This window comes from Phascolarctos cinereus, unplaced genomic scaffold, assembly GCF_003287225.1.
Source record: "Phascolarctos cinereus isolate Bilbo 61053 unplaced genomic scaffold, phaCin_HiC Scaffold_5;HRSCAF=322, whole genome shotgun sequence".
Classification (NCBI taxonomy): domain Eukaryota; kingdom Metazoa; phylum Chordata; class Mammalia; order Diprotodontia; family Phascolarctidae; genus Phascolarctos; species Phascolarctos cinereus.
In genome coordinates, this window is record NW_027555958.1 from 122,370,596 (window position 1) to 122,380,610 (window position 10,015).

The following is a 10,015-nucleotide window of genomic DNA, read 5'->3' on the forward strand; positions in this document are numbered from 1 at the left end:
GAACCAAAGATAAATGAAACTGAATTTGGGCAATGGGGAAAAAGTGAGAGAGTGGAAAGAGATTAAATGAGGAAGTAAAAATAAGTAAGTGTGGGGAGTTAAGATGATAATTTCAGTTTTAAATATGGTAGGCTTGTTTTCAGAATTGCTACTTCAGCACAATTAAAAATTTTTTTTTATTCTTTTCTTTTTTTTTGTTTTTTAAATCTATGGGTAGCTTTTAGGAGCAGTAGAAAGAACAGGTAAAGATGGCTTCCTATTTCATTGTTTTACAGACCATCAGCACTGTGGATTCACAGCTGTTACACTCCATGTAGTTACATGAGGACTTCTGTAGGGATTTCACATGATATTACCATTCATATTCTGCAATGAACAAAAAAAACCCCACCCTGCTACCCCTCTTGGGAATCTTCAATATAAACATTAATAGTTTCCCACATCTTTGTTTAGAGAATAGCTTGAGGATTTCTAAACTTTAAGATCTTGTTCATTCCAGAAGAACAGTCTCACTTATGGCCACATAAATCTTAGCCATTTAGAATTACCAGGATTGTGGGACTTTAGAAAGCAAACTCTTTAGAGAATCCATAGGTAGTATTGACTATTTTTCAAAATACAGCAAATCTGACTCCTAAAGGCAGAGCAGGACATATGTACCATTGACAAAGATCAATTTAATTAAACACAAACAACATTTATTAAATGCTTATTATGTTCAAGGCATCATGTTAAGTGCTAGGAATAAAAGGACAAAAATGGCTGGATCTTTGCCTTCAAGGAGCTTAATTAAAACTAGCTAACTAGATAGGAGGATTTAAGCAGGGAAGGTTGGTAAATATTTGCTGCAATTTGAGTTTGGTCGCAGCAAGGGTACAACTTGGAATTGTTTCACTTAGGGCAAAAACAGGTGGCAGAGGGGGATTAGAGAATCATCTAAGAGTATATAGCTATGGAAGAGAAGAGCTTCTGAGAGTGGGTTAAGGGTAAAGCCCATCCCCTTCCATGACCTTTGGTCACCTGTGACACTGCCTCCTCAACTTCTTCTGGTGGGATATAGGCCATGATATGATGGTTTCCAGTTACCATCTGCTGATTAGCGAGGTGAAGGGCACAAGGATATTGATCTCTGGATCACATTGGGAATAACAGTAATAACCATAACTAGCATTTATATAGCATTTGCAAAATGCTTTGCATATAGTATCTGATATTAGCCACTTGAAGGAAGTCCATGCTACCTAATCCTCACCCCAGAGAATAGTAATAGTATCTGGCCTCTGGGACGATGGAAGCCTTAGATCTCTTTCTTCCCAGATGTGGAATTCTATAAGAAAGCTTGGTAGTATGCAAGTAAAAAAAAAAGCTACAAAAAGAAAAAACCTCAAAATCCCCAATTAAATATCAAATTGTAAATCCTGAAAATTTAAAGTAAGATTAATAAAATTGAATGTAAGAAAACTATTGAATTAATAAATAAAATTAAGAGTTGGTTTTATGAAAAATCTAATAAAATAAAGCATTGGTTAATATGACTTTTAAAAATGAGAGGAGAAAACCAAATTGCTAGTATCAAAAATGAAATGTGTAAATACACAACTAATGAGGATGAAATTAAAGCAATTATTAGGAGTTATTTTGTGCAGTTATATACCAATAAATGTAGTAAGTTAAGTGAAATGGAAGAATATTTACAAATTTAAAAATATTTACAAAATGTAAACTGCCTAGATTAACAGAAAAAGAAATTGAACAGGCCACAAATGAACTTCCTAAGAAAAAAGCTTCAGGATAAGATTGATTTACAATGAATTCTGCCAAACATTTAAAGATAAACTAATTCCAATAATAAAAAAAATATTTGGAATAATAAACAAAGAAGGAGTACTATCAAAGTCTTTTTATTAAACAAATAACATGCTGATACCTAAACAAGGAGGAATAAGAATGGAGGAAAAAAAAGCTATAGACCAATTTCTGTATGAAATATTGATACAAAAATCCTAAATAAAATACTAGGTAGGATATTATAAAAGTATATATCACAAAGATTATCCATTATGACAAAGTGAGATTTATACCAGGAATGCAGGATTGGTTCAGGATAGGAAAACTATTAACACATTTGATCATATCATTAAGAAAAGTAACAAAATCACATGATTATATGAAGAGATGCAGAAAAAGCTTTTGACAAAATACAACACTCATGCCTATTAAAAACACTTGAAAGCATAGGTATTATCTGTAATGGGGATAAGCTAGAAGCCTTCCCAATAAGATCAGGAGTAAAACTTATCCATTATCACTAATAATAGTCAATACTGTACTAGAAATGCTAGTAATAACAATAAGAGAAGAAAAAGAAATTGAAAGAATCAGAATGGGCAAAAAAGTAATAAAACTATCTTTTTTTGCAGATGATATGATGCTATATTTGGAAAATCCTAGAGATTCAACTAAAAAGCTAGCTGAAACAATTAATAATTTTAATAAAGTAACAGGATGTAAAGTAAACTCACATAAGTCATTAGCATTTCTATACATCAACAACAATCTGCAAGAAGAAATAGTAAGAGATAGTCCATTTCAAATAAGCATATACCATTACTGAGGTTATATCTGCCAAAACAAATCCAGGAACTATGTGAACATAATTATAAAATATTTTTATACAAATAAGTCATATGTAAATAATTGGAGAAATGTTAATTGTTCATGGGCAGACTGAGCCAATATAAGAAAAATGATACCTCTACCTAAATTAATCTACTTATTCAGTGCCATCCCAATTAAATTACCAAAAAAAATTTTTGAGCTAGCAAAAATATAGCAAATTCATTTGAAAGAACAAAAGATCAAGTTTATCAAAGGAATTAATGAAAAAATGTAAAGAAAGAGGTCTAGCAGTGTCAGATCTTAAACTATATTATGAGGCAGTAGCTGTCAAAACTCTCTGGTACTTGCTAAGTGGGTCATAGCAATATAGTAGATATACAATGTATATTAGCCCATGTTTATAGTAATCTTGTGTTAAACATAAAAGATTTAAGCTTTTGAGATAAGAATTCACTGTTTGGAAAACTGGAAAACAATCTAACAGAAACTAGGTATAGACAAATATCTTACACCTTTACCAAGATAAGTCAAAATGGATACATGACATAGACATAAAGGAAGATATCATAAGTAAATTAAAAGAACAACAAACATGTTAACTAAGATTTATGGATAGAAGAACTCATGAATAAACAAGAGATATAGAAAGCATTGTTAGATGTAAATTAGATGATTTTGATTACATTAAATTAAAATGAGTTTGTACAAATTAAACCAATATAGCCAAGATTTGAAGGAAAACAGAAAATTGGGGAAAAAATATAGACAGTTTCTTAGATAAAGGCCTCATCTATCAAATACATAGAGAACTTTGTCAAATTATGAGACTAGGAATCATTCCCTAATTGATAAATGGTCAAAGGATATGAACAGACAGTTTTTGAAGGAAGAAATCAAAGCTACACATCATCATATAAAAGTGCTCTAAATCATTATTGATAAGAGAAATGCAGATTGAAACAACTTTGAGATACCATCTCACACCTATCAGATTGGCTAAAATGATAGGAGGGGAAAATGGCAAATGTTGGAATATGGAAAAATTGGGACACTAATATACTATTGGTGAACTGTGAACTGATCCGTTTTGGAGAGCAATCTGGAGTTACACCCAAAGAAGTATAAAACTGTGTATAGTCATGTGAAAAAAAATTCTTTGCATCATTATTGATTAGAGAGTTATAGAACTGTGTACATCTTTTGACCCAGCAAAAGTCTTATAAAAGAAGATGCTATCTACCTCCAGAGAAAGAACTGACATATGGAACTATGTTATGTATTGTATATTTTCACATGTATATATGTATATGTTCATATTTATACATATATTTAATTTAATCTCTTTTTTTGATTACTTTTGAGCTACAAGCTGTTTCCCTCCCTCCCTCTTTTTTTTTTTTGGCTAGGCAATGGGGTTAAGTGAGTTGCCCGCAGTCACACAGCTAGTAAGTGTTATGTGTCTGAGGCCGCGTTGAACTCAGGTCCTCCTGACTCCAGGGCCGGTGCTCTATCCACTGTGCCACCTAGCTGCCCCTCCTCCCTCTTTCTTAACCCCACACTGGAGAAGCCCAACATTTGACACACATGTATATATGTACAAATATTTGCATATACATATATGCATGTATATAAAATATACATGTATACATATCATGTGTGTGTCAAATGTTGGATTTATCTAATGTGGGGTTGAGAGACAGGGAGGAAGGGAGGGAAACAGCTTAGAACTCAAATATAACCAAAAAAGATTGAATTTTAAAGAAAAAAAATGAAAGCCTTGGTTATGCTACCCTAGTTTGTCAAAGTATGAGCATTCTCATTGAAAAATATCAGAGCTAAGACAGCTTTTATTCTGAGCTATCAACCCTAACTAGGGACTTAAGATTAGTTTTAAATTTAATTTAATTAATAAATTTAATTTAATCAATTAAATTGCCATCTTACCTTATCTTCTCTCTCTTTGATTTTATCTCCAATTTCCAAAATGAGAAAAAAAAGCACAGGTAAAATGAATGCAAAATATTCAAAAGGCAGCTACCCTCCCCCAGTTTCCCTATCTGTTCTCATTAAAATACCTTGTTTAATCTCCTAATTCATGCAAAATTTACTATAACTCTTCACCTAAATTATTGGTTCCCATTTAAAAAAATGAAGACAATAGAAAGACAAAGGTACCAATTTTCCATCACTTGGGGTTTTCCCTATTGTATATTTCACTGTGGTACTGCAGTGATTTATACTGGGTAAGAGCTGTTCCAATGTATAGAGTTGAAAGACTGATGAAAAGGTGGGACAGATAGATGGTTTAGTGGATAAAGTTCCAAGCCTGGAATTAGAAAGAACTGAAATTAGAATTTGTGTTCAAATCTGACCTCAAACATTTACTATCTGTGTGACCTTGGGCAAGCAAGTCAATTAACCTTGTTTGCTTCAGTTTCCTCACCTGTAAAATGAGCTGGAGAAAGAAATGGCAAACCACGTTATACAGGGTATAATAAGATAGCTGTAAATATACATGGTGAGCAAATTAATAGGTAAATGTAATTCTTTCTCAAATATTAATAGATAAAAGTGGTGGCATCATTTTGGGAAGTATTATATGCATGTATTGGAGTATGATACAGTGGAAAGAGCAGTCTAGTTGGAAGCTGATGAGCTGGGTTCAAATCCTTCTTCTAATACTACTTGTGGGACCTTGGACAATTCTCTTAAACTCTCTGTATGTCAGTTTCCTTATTCATAACATATGGTTAGACCACATGACCTCAGAGAGCTCTGCCACTTCTCAACCTATGATACTATGAATTAAAAGTGTGAGCCTCCGGCTCAGGCCTCAGTGATCCTAAAATGTTTACCAAGTACTATGGTACTTGGTTTAGTTTTTCTGAGGTGATTCCAGACAATTTAAAAGATCTTGGGATCTGACTCCCACAAATGTGAGCCCTATGGAATGGAGTCCCTTATGGATGGACTTATTTCCCCTATTACTCTCACACTTTAGAAACTCTCACTGGTTTATGGCACCAGTCTGCATTTTACTTTTGATCCAGCCATATTATATTCTCTTATATTCTGTATCAGGAGTCAGCCTATTTTAATTTTTTTTTCTTATTTTTGAATGAGGAAACTGAAGCTGAGAGGGGGTAAGTGTCTTGGCCATTGCCATAGTCAGTGTCTTGAGTATCAGAGCTTCCTGACTCCCAGACTACTACCCTATCTTTTGTTGCAACCTAGCTGGCTGTCTGGCCCTCCCCTGAGGGGAAAGCAAAGGGCTCTGGCAATAATTAGAAGCATATCTGGGCAAAGAGGAGCCAGGCTCTGTGCTGGTTGTTGTCTCCTCTCACTCCTGAAATGGATGAGAAATTGTGAGTCCAACCTGTCCTCATCACCTTCCTGAGTTTCTGTGCCAAAGAAATGGAAGCAAGGAGTTCGCTGCTTCCTCGGAAACCTGTCGGTCCTTCTGCACAGCAGAAGACAGGAGATTACTCAGTGACTCCCTACTCCTTCTAGTAAAGCTGTTACTAAGGGCTTAACTCAGGAAATAGACAATCGTTGAAACCATGGCCTGTTCTTAGTTATCTTCAAAAGAGGTACAGACAGGTGTGAGTGTGTGTGTGTGTGTGTGTGTGTGTGTGTGTGTGTGTGTGTCTCCTTAACTTACCTCGCCAGGAGGAATGTACTCAACCACTAACTCTTTGCTCACCACTATTCTCTCCCTGACCTGGCAGTTAATGGAAAGGATGATAATTATGATGGTGATGATGATGATGATGATGATGATGATGATGATGATGATGATGAATTTAATTTAATAAATTTAATTAGTTAATTTAATATGATAACCTAATGACAAGTTTCATTGATAGGGTACTTTGAAATTTACAAAATATTTTCCTTATAGCACTCCCTAGGCAGTTTGATGTGGTAAAAAGAGTCAAAATGATCTGGAATAAGGAGTTCTAGGGTCAAATTGGGGCCCTAGCAAATCACCTCAGTTCTCTGGACTTCGATTTATTCATGCATAAAGTGAAAGGATTTGATTTAATAATCTATAAAATCTCTTCCAGCATTAATTAGATAAGTTCTGCAAGAATCAGAGATGTTTAATGATTGGCTTGTAGCCTTACACATCACTCATTGTCAGGATCCATGCAGAGTTTGAATTGAATTATCAGGTACTTGCTTATAGTGTAACTATCTCAAATAAATATTAGTAATAGAAAAGACTTTTCTAATGTTTATTTCTATCATAAAGAAGACATTATGCTGAGTTCCAATTTATGCCAGAAAAAAATAGGACGTAAAAAGGAAAAGAAAACAAAACATAATAACCAACACACAATATGAAAAGAAACCTGACTGAAATATATCACTATCATTCCAATGACATTAGGAAAATTGTCGGTTTGGGACCCTTTACGTTAAGTGTTGTGAAGCAGAGATTTAACTAACTTTTCAAAAATAGTAGCACAGATACTCTCTAAACATAACCAAAAAGTAAACATAACCAAAATTTGTTATGTGAACTGATAAAAATTGGTCCACAAGACTGTAGATAATCTTACTAAATCTTCAGAGATTTAGGACTTCTAATGTTTATATTTGTTAGTTAGCAATTACATGGAGAAAACAGTTTTTGTCCTTAAAAATGGGCATAAGAAAGAGGCTGAGGAACTTACCTTGCCAATGTATTTATTTATTGATTTACAGGCAGTAAATAGTAAAGATACTGTTTGAATACCAGTACTCTGATGCTCTGTTTTGCTGAATGATTAGTAGAAATCATATATTTCTTGTTCTTTAGCTTTGCTTTTTAATTTGAATTCTCATTCTTACTTCTGACATTTGGGTTTTTATCTCCTCCTTACTCAAGTCTGGTAACTAAAGTTATTCCTTTTTATCCTGTTCTGTTTTCTTTCTGTTCCCTGATCCAGAATCCCATTCCTCTCCTCTCAGAACTTGCCCTTTTTCTGCCATGATTGTTAAGTGCATCCTCCAAATGTGTCACCTCTGACTTAAAATACAGCAGCTGGTTAACAATACTGAATAGTATTGCTCGGAACAGGAAATGAAGACCAAAGCCATAGCTGAAATCTGCTGGTAATTTTTAATCTGTTGGATTTAAAGTACCAGACATAATATTTCTGTTTAATATTAGTTAAGGATTCACAGTGTTCTAGACATACAGAAGGCCCTGCTTCCAAAAAGTCACACAAACAAATGCTTTTTCCCTTTAAGGTCACGTTGACATGATGACAAACATTTTGGGAAAGAATAAGCTGTTACTTTCAAACACTAGTGTGATCTAGAATCTCACTGCAAAACACCCTGGTGGAGTGTGAATTTTGGTGTAATGCTTGTCTGGTATCTAAGCCAAAAGGTCTTAGTAATGAGGTCTTCATTATAGTACAGACACATCAATAATATCATCTGATGGCATGGGTCCTGAAATGATGCAAGACTTTAGCGTATTTTCTTGGAGGTAAAAACAGATGGACAAGAGGATTTATTTCAGCAAACTTTGTTTTGAATTGTTCTGATCTGCCAGACTGAGGAATAAGCCCATGATGGAGCTTTTTTTAAATTAATGAATTATTTCTAACAATCATTTATTATCTCTTTCACCCCCTGCCTCCGTCTAATTAAATTTAATTAATTTAATTAAATTAAATTTAATTAATTTAAATTTTTAAAATGATAAAACCCTTATAATAATGAAACACAGTCCAAAAAACAAATTCCCACTTTGGCCATGTCCAAAGATGCAGATCTCATTCAATATTTGAAGACCTTCTCATCTCTAGCAGGAGGTGGGTAATGTGTTTCATCTTTAGTCTACTTACTCCTATCATGAACTCTTCCATTGCTCCTCAAGTGACCTTCAGCTTTCATTGTTCAGAGACTATATTTTTACAGAATTTTCAGCTTTAAAGAATCATTGGAAGAAAATTAATTCTTACAAATATTTGCCTTTGTTTCAACCAGATTCTTGGGACCATTACAAGGAATTTGTGGTATCTCAGAGCTGACCCATCCCGCTGTCCTCTGATTAAATTCAGGGTCCAGTTTGTTGTCAATCTGTGGTGTTTGTCTGTCTAAGATACAAATACTGATGGACTAGTGCTATGGGCTGTCCATCCAACTGAATATCATTATGTTTTATCAATTCAATTTTTTTCTAAGTAGATGGTTAGGGCAAACTCTTTTGAGCAAATATAAATCCAATTTAGTAATCCCTGAAATATTCTGGGTCCTGCTGTAGTCCACATAACACAACCCATGAAAAGCAACATCCAGAAGATCTCATCTATTGGGAATACTTCTTCCATCTGGACTCTACTGGACAGCCTCCATGACAATGAGCACTTTGGTAAACATACAAGCTAGATGGCACAGTGGGTAGTGTGCCGGGCTTGGAGTCAGGAAGACTTGAGTTCAAATCTGGCCTCATACACACACTAGCTGTGTGGTCCTGGACAAGTGATTTAACTTTCAGTTTCCTCAACTGTAAAATGAAGGATAATAACATCACCTACTTCACAAAATTGTAGTGAAAAATCAATGAGATATTTCTAAAAGGCTTTCAACAAGGTCCAATACATAGTAAGAACTATATAAATATTTATTCTCTTCTCTTTACCTTCCTTTCCTTTTATTAACAGAGTAGAAAAAGGTTTTCTCCATGTTAGATCTTTTAAGGAATCTTGTTAATAGATTCATGAGAAACACTTTATTAGAAGATAGCATTGAAGGTGGCATTTTGTTCTGCTAAATTATATGCTTTTCATGGTCAGAAAACAATACATAGACAGTGAGATGCTGTTTTCTCTATACTTTAAAGATTTAGTCCATTGTGTGACTATAAACATGTGGTCTGCTATAGAATATTGTTTGTGAAATGCTGCCTGTTTCCTTTTCATACTTTCATCAAAGATACCCTTAAAGCATGTGTAGATCATTTTAATGAAGATTCTGTAAAGATGAGAAAACAGGAATGTGGGTCTGTAGTTTTTGATATTTTTGGTTGCTTTAGGGGAGACAGAAATAATAAAGTTCATGATTTTTTCCAGGTTTTTAAAAATTCTCTCCTCTTTTGGATATCTTGAAAACCAAGCCCCCAGTGCCCTCAAAACTGTACTGCCATCAGCCTGGAGCTTCTTTGTGTATATTTGGTCTAGTCTGTATTTTCGTCTTATCTCTGTTTTCTTTAGGGCCACTTCTATTTTCTTAAGTAGCACCCTGGGGACTGAGGTTAGAGTTCAAATGTGATGGCTCACACTATCACTGATGGAGAGAAGAATTTATTAAATAGCTTTTCAAAGACCTTTTCCATTTTCTAAATTTGTATTTCTCCTTCCAGCTTCATCCTTAAGTGCTCTTGATATGATCTGGCTTA